The sequence below is a fragment of the Cavia porcellus genome, unplaced genomic scaffold (assembly GCF_034190915.1).
Source record: "Cavia porcellus strain 051 isolate PalLab524CR breed Dunkin Hartley unplaced genomic scaffold, mCavPor4.1 scaffold_8, whole genome shotgun sequence".
NCBI lineage: Eukaryota > Metazoa > Chordata > Mammalia > Rodentia > Caviidae > Cavia > Cavia porcellus.
This window is the reverse complement of record NW_026947491.1, coordinates 21015563-21028616: the sequence shown is the minus strand read 5'-3', so window position 1 is coordinate 21028616 and position 13054 is coordinate 21015563. Positions and strand designations below refer to the sequence as shown.

The window sequence follows — 13054 nt, the reverse complement described above, 5'->3', positions numbered from 1 at the left end:
ACATACTTAAACTCTACATGATATAGGTGTCAGTGTTTACTCCATTGTACAAATGTTGAATTCCTTACAGAAGCACAAGTGGGTGATTCAACATGACCAAGTGTTGACACATGGTGTGAAAAGTCCAGTGGACCCAGGTCTTCCTTCCAAATCTCCAGGATAGAGTTGGACATGCACAGTGAGATTCACAGAACCTTTTTCCTGTATTTAAGATTTGCTCCTATTTCTCTGCTGGCAGAGTTACCTATACTTCAGGGATGCATCACTCTGTGCACATCTAGGTAACTTTAATGCATTGAGGAAGGCTGTAAGTTGACTGGGAGGCAGCCTCAATTCAGTTCAGATGAACCAGGTTTGCACAGATGCATAAAATGCATATTAAAGGATTTAACTGGTTTTCTCATCAAGAGAAAGCAGATGCACCAATGAACACTGTCCCTAGAGAGGCGGCTGGGCATTTCCACCGGGGAACAAAATCAGGACCAGGCCTGGGACACTGAAGGACTTTTCCAGATTTCTCAGAACAAAGGAGCAGTTCTCCTTCTATCAGAGTGGCAGAGGACAAGTCTTGGAATTTCATATCCTGGGAGGAACAGTGATGTGGGTTCATCATCTCATAAGACACATTTTCAGATTCAAGAAAAGCATGTTCTCAAGCTACGGCTGTTAACTGAAAGTTATCATGGCCTCAAAATAATCAGTCCATGGTATATAAGGACCAGCAGTGGAACTATAGAAGAGATAATGGAGTTCTTCACAAAACACAAACACTTTGGTGTAAAAAAAAAAAAAAAAAAAAAGAAAATATAATCTATTTTAATCATGGCATGTCACCTGCTATGAGTTTTGATGGGAAAATTACTTTGGAAGAGAAGCACAAAATTTCTACGGCCCCAGATGGAGCTGGTGGGGAAGTCTTTCTAAGATTCTTGCAGCCCAGAATCTTGGGGAGGATGTGGAACAAAGAGGCACCTGCTACACTCCCCTCTGCTGTGTGGATAGTGCATTGGTTAAAGTGGTTCCCCCTGTTCACTGGATTCCACATTGAGAAAGAACAGACTGTGGATCAAAGATGATAGAGGAGAAAACCCTACAGAGCCAGTGGAATGGTTTGCTGGGTGCATGAAGGATACTGGGTGGTAGAGTAGTGTGAAATTCCCCTGGCAACAGCTCAGATATGAAGCTCAGATGGACGAGTGTGTTCCATGCAGGCAGCACCGCCAATCAAGTCTTCACTGTCTCATGTCTGAGAGATGCTGTCAGTGTCGATGAACCTCAGCTGCAGTGCCATCTGGCCCACAGGAAGATTCCATATGGGGCCTTCGGGGGGATTTAATTACACCAGACAAGCCAAGTGGAATAAAGATTCCAAAAGTAACCTCTAACATCTTCCAGATTGCAGAGAGTTTTGTGGTATATGAAGGATTATGGGAGGATGGATTTTCCCCGCTAAAGGTTGCAGATGGTCAGAGTGGGAAGGAGGATTCGCCGAGTGCTGTGTTGTTCTGCACCATTGATGGGTGCTTAGTGCTCGTAGGTGGAAATGGTTTTCACCTTCCAGAGATTCCTAGCTTGAATGATGCCAGTGACCCAGTGTGAAACCTCTCCTCTTATTTCCTATGGTGGAGAAGGACTGGAAAGTGATGTGGCAGGTAAAGAATTCCATGCAGCTTTAAACACTGATGGGAATGGAGTCCATGAGCTGGGGAAAATGGCTTATGAGTCACTTACCAGGTTCTGACATAACAGGTTTTTATCATTAATAGACCATTAATCTATCATTAATAGACAATTTTTATCATTAATAGAACCTGTCCTGGAAGAATGAAGTGTAAAAAGTTAAAAGGTTTCATGCTGCTTGTTGAACTCTTACAGCTACTACAGATTTCCAAGGTCCAGATGACTCAGTTTCTGGCAGAATTTTCATGCTTCTCAGCTCACTGGAAGTCTGACTGATATTTCTTGATTGTCTAATTTATTTCCAAGTGAATGGAAACACTGGCCATCTAGGAAATTTCTTATAGCTTAGGGATAGTCAGGACATTCAACAACACTTTCCTTGGAAGTAGAAGCTTTTCTTTGTGAAACTATACATAGTAACAATATATCATTGTAATTGTGCTAGAAGTTTCCTATGGTACTAATATTTTGTTTTATTTTATCAAGAATAAAACTTTAAAAAAATTTTTTTATTTAAAAGGAAAAAGAGAAAAAACAAAACAAAACAAAGCAGTGTAAGGGGACAAGTAATACAGAACTACAAAAAAAAGGTAAGAAATCACTAGTTAATAGATTACATATTATCATCTTAGAGATAGTTGCTCGAGTCACAGTATCAAAGCATACAAAGTGGACATTCAAATACTCTGGTTTCTTTTCAGATCGTACAAATCTTTTGCCTTTTACTAAAGAATAAAACTTTTTAAAGAAAATAATTGCACATAAAAATAAGCTAAGGAGACTCTGCAGTTATCTGAGTTGTAGTCAATGTTCTCCTTTAAAAAAATTACTGTTCAACCGATTGTGATACAAATATTGGAAAAGAAAAAAGAAAGACCTCATTCCGTGTAAGCACAACACCATGTAAGCACAACATGATCAAAGATATAAGAGATCCTTTGGAGCTCTGTGCCTGGGGCCAGTGATGGACATGCGAACCAATAACAGAGAAAACCCTCTCAACTTTTTCTCATGTACTGGAAGTTGGTTACTTACATTAGTCTGTCCTGCGCGCCCTCTAGTGGTTCTAAATGTTGCTGCAGGGCGTTTTTGTCTGGACTCAAAGTTTCATCAAAACATTGTCTTTTTAAAAAAATTTTATTTAAAAGGAAAAAGAGAAAAAAAAAGCGGTGTAAGGGTACAAGAAATACAGAACTACAAGAAACAGTAAGAAATCACCAATTAATAGGTTACACATATCGTCTTAGAGATAGTTGCTCAATTCACAGTATCAAAATATACAAAGTGAGCACTCAAACAGAGAGACTGCAAACAGTTGTGTTCAATGATCCAACCAAAAACATTAATATGGTCAGCTATTTAACACCCCTAAACACACTTGCAGTTGTATCCTGTAGAGCAGTTTTTTCCCTCTCTTTTTTACAAGAAAATTTACACATTTTGGGTTTTATTACTCCTTAGTTCTTATTACTTTTTTTTGGAAGAGAATCAAGTCAAATATGGCAAAACAAAGCTGTCAGTCAAAACCAAGGATACGTAGTACATGATGTAAGAACAGAGTACAAGGTTATCAACAATGGTTATCATAATGTCTCTTGTTTCTGAAAGAGTTGCTGGCCCAGATGGAACACTGTAACCAGAAAAGGCTGCAGCTAAACTCCTCCCCCCCTGCCCCCTATGGACTTGATTGTAACCCTATATCCCCATCCTTAAGAACCTGTGTGCCAATGAGATACCTGTGCATCTCTAATGGCCTTAGGGCACTGCCCTAAGCTTAGGCTATTTAGATGCCCCCATGCCACGTGTCCGAGAGAGTTCGCCAGAGAGAGAGTTTGCCAGAGAGAGAGTTCACCAGAGAGAGATCGCCGGATTCCAGCAGCCAGCGCGCCAGTCTCCTCTCCCCGTGTTAACCACGGCCCGGCCCCGGGTGCAGTGGAGGCTGCGCCCAGGGCCAGCGGCGGGGGGCCCCCTCCCCGCATTCCCGGAATAAAGCCACCGCTGCCCACTACTTTCACAGCCGTCCACTCCATTCCTCCCACAGACTTCTTTTCTCTCCCTCTCTCTCCACCTCTCCCTTCTCTCAGACCTAACAGTTTCCTTAGAAAGAATTGTCTATCTCATTAGGTATTATAAAGTTGAACAAAACAGTAGCGAACAAGACCAATAAAACTTAAATATTGTAAACATTAACGACGTCCAAAGGAGATAATAGTCAAACCAGAATGGGCATCTTAGTGATTCTTATTGCCTTCAAAATAGTTGCCTATACCCTTAAACTTCCTACTGTCATACAGAATGGAACAGAGTCTAATCAGTCAAAACAAGATCGTGGGAGTATTACAGGATTTCAAACCAAGTTAATAGGAAATCAAACAAAGTTACTACAATATATTCTGCTAATTTTTAAATTTTTCCCCTTAATTAAAAAACCATAAAAATAACTAAATAATTTTTTTAATGAATAAGGGAGAGATTGAGATAAAACAGGACATAACAACATCAGAATACAGGCAAAGCATGACTGTTTCAGCAACCTAGTGCATCACCACCAAATAACCCAACTTAATAGTAGTTACCATAGTGTCTGTCTTTTTCTTTGAAATATTTCAATATAACTTCATATACTATAGCTTCAAATATTTCCACATCAAGAAGCCCAGAATAAAGCCTTTCCAATTAATAAGCAAAAACTTTATAAGGCTTCAAGGCTACATAATGGGGAATCATGATTACCACATATTTTTATATATTTGAATCATTACTTACAATAGGGAAACTATTCGGTATTCACACATGCGAGATTGATTTATTTCACTTATGAGTATGGTCTCAAGCTGCGCCCATTTATTGATAAATATCTCAATGTGATCCTTCTTTATAGCTGAGTAATACTCCATTGTATAGAAACACCACAGCTTTTTTATCCATTCCTCAGTTGATGGACACTTGGGTTGTTTCCAAGATCTGGCGATTATAAATTGTGCTGCTATAAACATAAGTGCACATATATCACTAGGGTATGATGCTTTCAGTTCTTCTGGGAATATGCCTAGAAGTGGAATAGCTGGAATAAATGGGACTTCCAATCCCAGCTTTTTGAGAAATATCCAGACTGACCTCCACAAAGGTTGTACCAGTTGACACTCCCACCAACAGTGTAGGAGAGTTCCTTTTTCCCCACAGCCCCTCCAGCATTTGTTGTTGTTGCTTTTCTTGATCCTGGCCATTGTTTCAGGAGTGAGATGATATCTCAGTGTGGTTTTAATTTGCATTTCTCTAATGACCAACGATGATGAACATTTTTTCATGTATTTATTTGCCATTTGTATTTCTTCATCTGAGAAGTGAGTATTTATCTCAGATGCCCATTTTTGCACTGGATCTTTGAATTTTGGGGATCTGAGTTTTTTCAGTTCTTTACATGTTTTAGACAAGAGTCCCTTGTCTGAGAGAGAGAGTTCACTAAAATCTTTTCCCAATTTGTGGGTTTTCTTTTCACTATGCTGCAGATTTCTTTTGACATGCAGAAGCTTTTTAATAAGAAGTGGTCCCAGTTATTGATTCTGGAAGTATTTCCGGTGAGGTTTGAGTCCTGTTCATGAATTCTCTACCTACTCCTATGTCTTCAAGGTTTGTACCCAATTTATCTTCCAATAGATATAGTGTTTCTTTTTTAATATTCAGATCATTGACCCATTTAGATTTTAATTTAGTACATGGTGATAGATATGGGTCTAGCTTTATTATTTGGCAAATGGAGAGCCAGTTTTTCCAGCACCTTTTATTAAAGAGACTGTCATTCTTCCAGTGAACCTGCTTGGCTTCTTTATCAAAGATAAGGTGATTGAGTGTGTTTGTAGTTGTGGTTGTATCTTCTAATCTATTCCATTGATCTTCGGCTCTGTTTTGATTCCAATACCATGTTGCTTTTACTACTGTTGCTTTGTAGTATAACTTCAAGTCAGGGATTGTGATGCCTCCTGCTTTGTCTTTGCTGCTTAGAATTGCCTTTGCGATTCTAGGTCTCTTCTGGTTCCAGATGAAATTTAGGAGTGATTTCTCTAGATCTATAAGGTATGTTGATGGTATTTTTATTGGGATTACATTGTGTCTGTATAACAGTTTTGGGAGAATGGCCATCTTCACAATGTTTGTTCTTCCTATCCATGAGCAAGGGATGTCTTTCCATTTTCTGAGATCATCTTCAATTTCTTTTTTCAGTGTATTATAATTTTCCCCGTGTAGGTCTTTCACTTCTTTCATAAGAGTAATTCCTAAATATTTCATTTTTTTGGTTTGCTAATGTGAAGAGTGTGGTTTCCCTTATTTCCCTCTCTGTGATTTTGTTGTTAGTGTATAGGAATGCTATTGATTTCTGAGTATTGATTTTGTATCCAGCTACATTACTGAATTTATTTATTGTATCTAAGAGTCTTTCAATGGAGTTTAGGGGGTCTTCTATGTAGAGTATCATGTCATCTGCAAACAATGATGATTTAACTTCTTTTTTTCTTAACTTTGCCATTTTTATTTCTCTCTCTTGTCTAATTGCTCTGGCTAGTACTTCCAGTACTATATTAAATAGGAGTGGTGATAAAGGACATCCGTGTCTTGTGCCTGATTTGAAAGTAAAGGCTTTCAATTTTTGGCCATTTAGTATGATGCTGGCTTTGGTTTGTCATAAATGGCCTTTATTATATTGAGGTAAAGACAATCTATTCCAATTTTCTGTAAAGTTCTTATCATGAATGAATGTTGGACCTTATTGAAGGCTTTTTCTGCATCTATAGAAATGATCATGTGGTTCTTACTTTTGGCTTTATTGATATGGTGGATTACATTTATTGATTTACGTATTGAACCATCCTTGCATTTCTGGGATGACTCCCACTTGGTCATGGTGTATAATCTTCTTGATGATTTGCTGCATCCTATTCACCAATAATTTATTGAGGATTTTTGCATCTGTGTTCATTAGGGAGATCGGTCTATAGTTCTCTGTTTTAGTTGGGTCTTTCTCAGGTTTTGGTACTAGTGTAATATTTGCTTCCAGGAATGACATAGGAAGGATTGCTTCCCTTTCAATTTCATTTAATAGTTTGAGGAGTGCCGGCATTAGGTCTTCTCTGTAGTTCTTGTAGAAATCTGCAGTGAATCCATCTGTGCCTGGGCTCTTCTTTGTAGGTAAGGACTTAATTACATTTTCAATTTCAGTAACAGAGATTGGGTTATTCAACAGTTTTACATCCTCTTGATCTAACATTGATTCTTCATATGTTTCTAAGAATCTGTCTATTTCTGCTGTGTTATCAAACCTTTGAGAGTAGAGGTTTTTGAAATACATGTTGATGATCTTCTGTATTTCTGCAGAGTCTGTAGTGATTTCACCTTTTTCATTTCTTATTGCATGAATTTGAGCTTTTTCTTCCCTTTTTAAAATAAGGTTGGCTAGGGGCTTACAATTTTATTTATTCTTTCAAAGAACCAACTCTTTTATTCGGTGATCCTTTGGATTGTTTTCTTAGTCGCTATTGCATTGATTTCTGCTCTGATTTTTATAATTTCCTCTCTTCTTTTGACTTTGGGCTTGACTTGCTCTTCTTTTTCTAGCTATGTGAGGTGTAGCCTCAAGTTATTTATTTGTATTCATTCTGTTTTCCTGATGTGGGAACTCAGTGCAATAAATTTTCCTCTCAGGACGGCTTTCATTGCATCCCACAGATTCCGGTAAGTTGTATCTGCATTTTCATTTTCTTTTAGGTATTGTTTGATTTCTTCTTTAATTTCTTCTGTGACCCACTGATTACTGAAGAGTGTGTTATTCAGTTTCCATGTGTTTGTGGGATTTTTGCAGTATCTTTTATCATTAATTTCTAATTTCAGAGCGCTATGATCTGAAAACATGCAAGGGATGATTTCACCTATTTTGCATTTGTTTAAATATGTTCTGTGAGCTAATATATGGTCTATTTTAGATAATGATGCATGTACTGCTGAGAAGAATGTGTATTTTGATGTTGTTGGGTGGAACATTCTGTATATGTCTATCAAATCCATTTGTTCGCAGGTGTGATTCAGTTCTGTTATTTGTTTGCTCATTTTCTGTCTGGTTGATCTGTCCCTTGGTGTCAATGGCATATTAAGATCTCCTGTTACAATTGTGTTACTGATAATTTGAGTTTTCATTTCTGTTAATAGTTGTTTTATATAACTGGGTAGTCTGTAGTTTGGTGCATAGATAGTTAAGATAGTTATCTCTTCCTCTTGGAGTTTTCCCCTTATGAGTATGTAGTGACCTTCTTTGTCCTTTATGGTCATTGTTGGTTTAAAGTTCACGTTGTCTGCAAACAGAATGGCTACTCCTGCTTTTGTTTTTGGATTCCTGCTGCATGAAGTATTGTTTTCCATCCTTTGACTTTCAGTCTGTGAGTATCCTTCAGGGTTAGATGGGTTTCCTGTAAACAGCATATGGTTGGATTTTGTTTCTTGATCCATTCTGCTAGTCTGTTTCTTTTGATTGGTGTATTGAGAGCATTTACATTAAATGTTATTAGTGTTAAATGCTGGTTTATTGTTTTTTTATTTTATTTAAGAGGAAAAAGAGAAAAATATAAAACAAAACAAAGCAGTGTAAGGTTACACATAATACAGAACTACAAAAAAAATAACAGTAAGAAATCACCTGTTAATAGATTACATATTATCATCTTGGAAATAGTTGCTCAAATCACAGTATCAAAGAATACAAAGTAGACATTCAAACGGAGAGACTACAAACAGCTGTGTTCAATGATCCAAAAACATTAATATAGTCAGCTATTTAACACCCCTAAACACACTTGCTGTTATATCCGTTAGAGCTCTTTTTTTTCCCTCCCTCTCTTTTTTACAACAAAATTTACACATTTTGGATTTTATTACTCCTTAGTTCTTATTACTTTTTTTGGGGGGGAGAGAATAAAGTCAAATATGGCAAAACAAAGCTGTCAGTCAAAACCAAGGATAGACATAGCACATGATGTAGAACAGAGTACAAGGTTATTAACAATGGTTATCAACGTTGTCTCTTGTTTCCTTAAAAAGAACTGTCTATCTCATTAGATATTATAAAGTTGGACAAAACAGTACAGAACAAGACCAATAAAACTTAGGCATTGTAAACATTACAGGACTTCCAAAGGAGACAATAGTCAAACCAGAATGGGCATCTTTGTGAATCTTATTGCCTTCAAAGTAGTTGCCTATACCCTCAAACTTGATACTATCGCACAGAATGGAACAGAGTCTAATCAGTCAAAACAAGATCGTGGGAGTATTACAGGACTTCAAAACAAGTTAATAGGAAATCAAAAAGAGTTACTATTATATATCCTAATTTTTTAAGTTTTTCCCTTAATTAAAATAAACATAAGAAATAGTTAAATAATTTTTTAAAGAATAGTAGTTACCATAGTGTCTGTCTTTTTCCTTGAAATATTTGGATAAAAATTCATATACTATAGCTTCAAATATTTCCATATCAAGAAGCCCAGAATAAAGCCTTTCTAATTAATAAGTGAAAATTTTATAAGGCTTCAAGGCCACATAATGGGGAATCATGATTACCACATATTTTTATATATTTGAATCATTACTTACATTAGGGGAACTATTCGGTATTCATACATGTGAGATTGATTTATTTCACTTATGAGTATGGTCGCAAGCTGCGCCCATTTATTGATAAATATCTCAATGTGATCCGTCTTTATAGCTGTATAATACTCCATTGTATAGAAATACCACAACTTTTTTATCCATTCCTCAGTTGATGGACACTTGGGTTGTTTCGAAGATCTGGCGATTACAAATTGTGCTGCTATAAACATAGGTGCACATATATCACTGTGGTATGATGCTTTCAGTTCTTCTAGGAATATGCCTAGAAGTGGAATAGCTGGAATAAATGGGATTTCCGATCCCAACTTTTTGAGAAATCTCCAGACAGACCTCCATAAAAGCTGTACCAGTCTACACTCCCACCAACGGTGCAGGAGAGTTCCTTTTTCCCCACAGCCTCTCCAGCATTTGTTGTTGTTGGTTTTCTTGGTCCTGGCCATTCTTTCAGGAGTGAGATGGTATCTCAGTGTGGTTTTAATTTGCATTTCTCTAATGACCAATGATGATGAACATTTTTTCATGTATTTATTTGCCATTTGCATTTCTTCATCTGAGAATTGCGTATTCATCTCAGATGCCCATTTTTGGATTGGATCTTTGAATTTCGGAGGTCTGAGTTTTTTTAATTCTTTATATGTTTTAGACAAGAGTCCCTTGTCTGAGAGAGAGTTCACTAAAATCTTTTCCCAGTTTGTGGGTTTTCTTTTCACTATGCTGCAGATTTCTTTTGACATGCAGAAGCTTTTTAATAAGAAGTGGTCCCAGTTATTGATTCTGGGAAGTATTTCCCGTGCGGTTTGAGTCCTGTTCATGAATTCTCTACCTACTCCTATGTCACCAAGGTTTCTACAGAATTTGTCTTCCAATAGATTTAGTGTTTCTGTTTTAATATTCAGATCTTTGACCCATTTAGATTTTAATTTAGTACATGGTGATAGACATGGGTCTAGCTTTAGTTTTCGGCAAATGGAGAGCCAGTTTTTCCAGCACCATTTATTAAAGAGACTGTCGTTCTTCCAGTGAACCTGCTTGGCTTCTTTATCAAATATAAGGTGGTTGAGTGTGTTTGTAATTGTGGTTGTATCTTCTAATCTATTCCATTGATCTTCAGCTCTGTTTTGATTCCAATACCATGTTGATTTTACTACTGTTGCTTTGTAGTATAATTTCAAGTCAGGGATTGTGATGCCTCCTGCTTTGTCTTTGCTGCTCAGAATTGCCTTTGCGATTCTAGGTCTCTTCTGGTTCCAGGTGAAATTTAGGAGTGATTTCTCTAGATCTATAAGGTATGTTGATGGTATTTCTATTGGGATTTCATTGAATCTGTATAAGAGTTTTGGGAGAATGGCCATCTTCACAATGTTTGTTCTTCCTATTCATGAGCAAGGGATGTCTTTCCATTTTCTGAGAACATCTTCAATTTCCTTTTTCAGTGTATTATAATTTTCCCTGTGTAGGTCTTTCACTTCTTTCATAAGAGTAATTCCTAAATATTTCATTTTTTTGCTTGCTAATGTGAATAGTCCAGTTTCTCTTATTTCCCTCTCTGTGATTTTGTTGTTTGTGTATAGGAATGCTATTGATTTCTGAGTATTGATTTTGTATCCAGCCACATTACTGAATTTATTTATTGTATCTAAGAGTCTTTCAATGGAGCTTGGCGGGTCTTCTATGTAGAGTATCATGTCATCTGCAAACAATGACACCTTAACTTCTTCTTTTCCTATCTTTACCCCTTTTATTTCTCTTTCTTGCCTAATTGCACTGGCTAGTACTTCCAGTACTATATTAAATAGGAGTGGTGATAAAGGACATCCTTGTATTGTGCCTGCTTTTAAAGTAAAGGCTTTCAATTTTTGGCCATTTAGTATGATGCTGGCTGTTGGTTTGTCATAAATGGCCTTTATTATATTTAGGTAAAGACCATCTATTCCAGTTTTCTGTAGAGTTTTTATCATGAATAAATGTTGGACCTTATTGAAGGCTTTTTCTGCATCTATAGAAATGATCATGTGGTTCTTATTTTTGGCTTTATTGATACGGTGGATTACATTTATTCATTTGCATATGTTGAACCATCCTTGCATTCCTGGGTTGAATCCCACTTGGTCATGGTGGGATTCTTCTTGATGATTTGCTGGATCCTATTCGCCAATATTTTATTGAGGATTTTTGCATCTGTGTTCATTAGGGAGATCGGTCTATAGTTCTCTTTTTTAGTTGGGCCTTTCTCAGGTTTTGGTACTAGAGTAATATTTGCTTCCAGGAATGACATAGGAAGGATTGCTTCCCTTTCAATTTCATTGAATAGTTTGAGGAGTGCCGGCATTAGGTCTTCTCTGTAGTTCTTGTAGAAATCTGCAGTGAATCCATCTGTGCCTGGGCTCTTCTTTGTAGGTAAGGACTTAATTACATTTTCAATTTCATTAACAGAGATTGGATTATTCAACAGTTTTACATCCTCTTGATCTAGCTTTGGCACTTCATATTCTTCTAAGAATCTGTCTATTTCTTCTGTGTTATCAAACTTTTGAGAGTAGAGGTTTTAGAAATAGTTGTTGATGATCTTCTGTATTTCTACTTGGTCTGTAGTGATTTCTCCTTTTTCATTTCTTATTGCATGAATCTGAGCTTTTTCTTCCCTTTTTAAAATAAGGTTGGCTAGGGCCTTATCAATTTTATTTATTCTTTCAAAGAACCAACTCTTTGATTCGTTGATTCTTTGGATTGTTTTCTTTGTCTCTATTGCATTGATTTCTGCTCTGATTTTTATAATTTCCTCTCTTCTTTTGACTTTGGGCTTGACTTGCTCTTCTTTTTCTAGCTGTTTGAGGTGTAGCATGAAGTTATTTATTTGTATTCTTCTGTTTTCCTGATGTGGGAACTCAGTGCAATAAATTTTCCTCTCAGGACGGCTTTCATTGCATCCCACAGATTCCGGTAAGTTGTATCTGCATTTTCATTTTCTTTTAGGTATTGTTTGATTTCTTCTTTAATTTCTTCTGTGACCCACTGATTACTGAAGAGTGTGTTATTCAGTTTCCATGTGTTTGTGGGATTTTTGCAGTATCTTTTATCATTAATTTCTAATTTCAGAGCGCTATGATCTGAAAACATGCAAGGGATGATTTCAGATCTTTTGCACTTGTTTAAATATGTTCTGTGAGCTAATATATGGTCTGTTTTAGAAAATGATGCATGTACTGCTGAGAAGAATGTGTATTCTGATGTTGTTGGGTGGAACATTCTGTATATGTCTATCAAACCCATTTGTTCACAGGTATGATTCAGTTCTGTTATTTCTTTGTTCATTTTCTGTCTGGTTGATCTGTCCCTTGGTGTCAATGGTGTATTAAGGTCTCCTGTTACAATTGTGTTACTGATAATTTGAGTTTTCATTTCTGTTAATAATTGTTTTATATAACTGGGTGCTCTGGAGTTTGGTGCATATATATTTAAGATAGTTATCTCTTCCTCTTGGAGTTTTCCCCTTATGAGTATGTAGTGACCTTCTTTATCCTTTATGGTCATTGTTGGTTTAAAGTTCACATTGTCTGCAAACAGAATGGCTACTCCTGCCTTTTTTGGATTCCTGCTGCATGAAGAATTGTTTTCCATCGTTTGTCTTTCAGTATGTGATTATCCTTCAGGGTTAGATGGGTTTCCTGTAAACAGCATATGGTTGGATTTTGTTTCTTGATCCATTCTGCTAGTC

General features: G+C 36.7%; 1 pseudogene; it reads left to right on the top strand.

Annotated features, from left to right (window-relative positions):
* Positions 1-362: 362 nt before the first annotated feature.
* Positions 363-1599, top strand: LOC101788642 (UDP-N-acetylhexosamine pyrophosphorylase-like; annotated as a pseudogene).
* The last annotated feature ends 11455 nt before the right edge of the window (positions 1600-13054 follow it).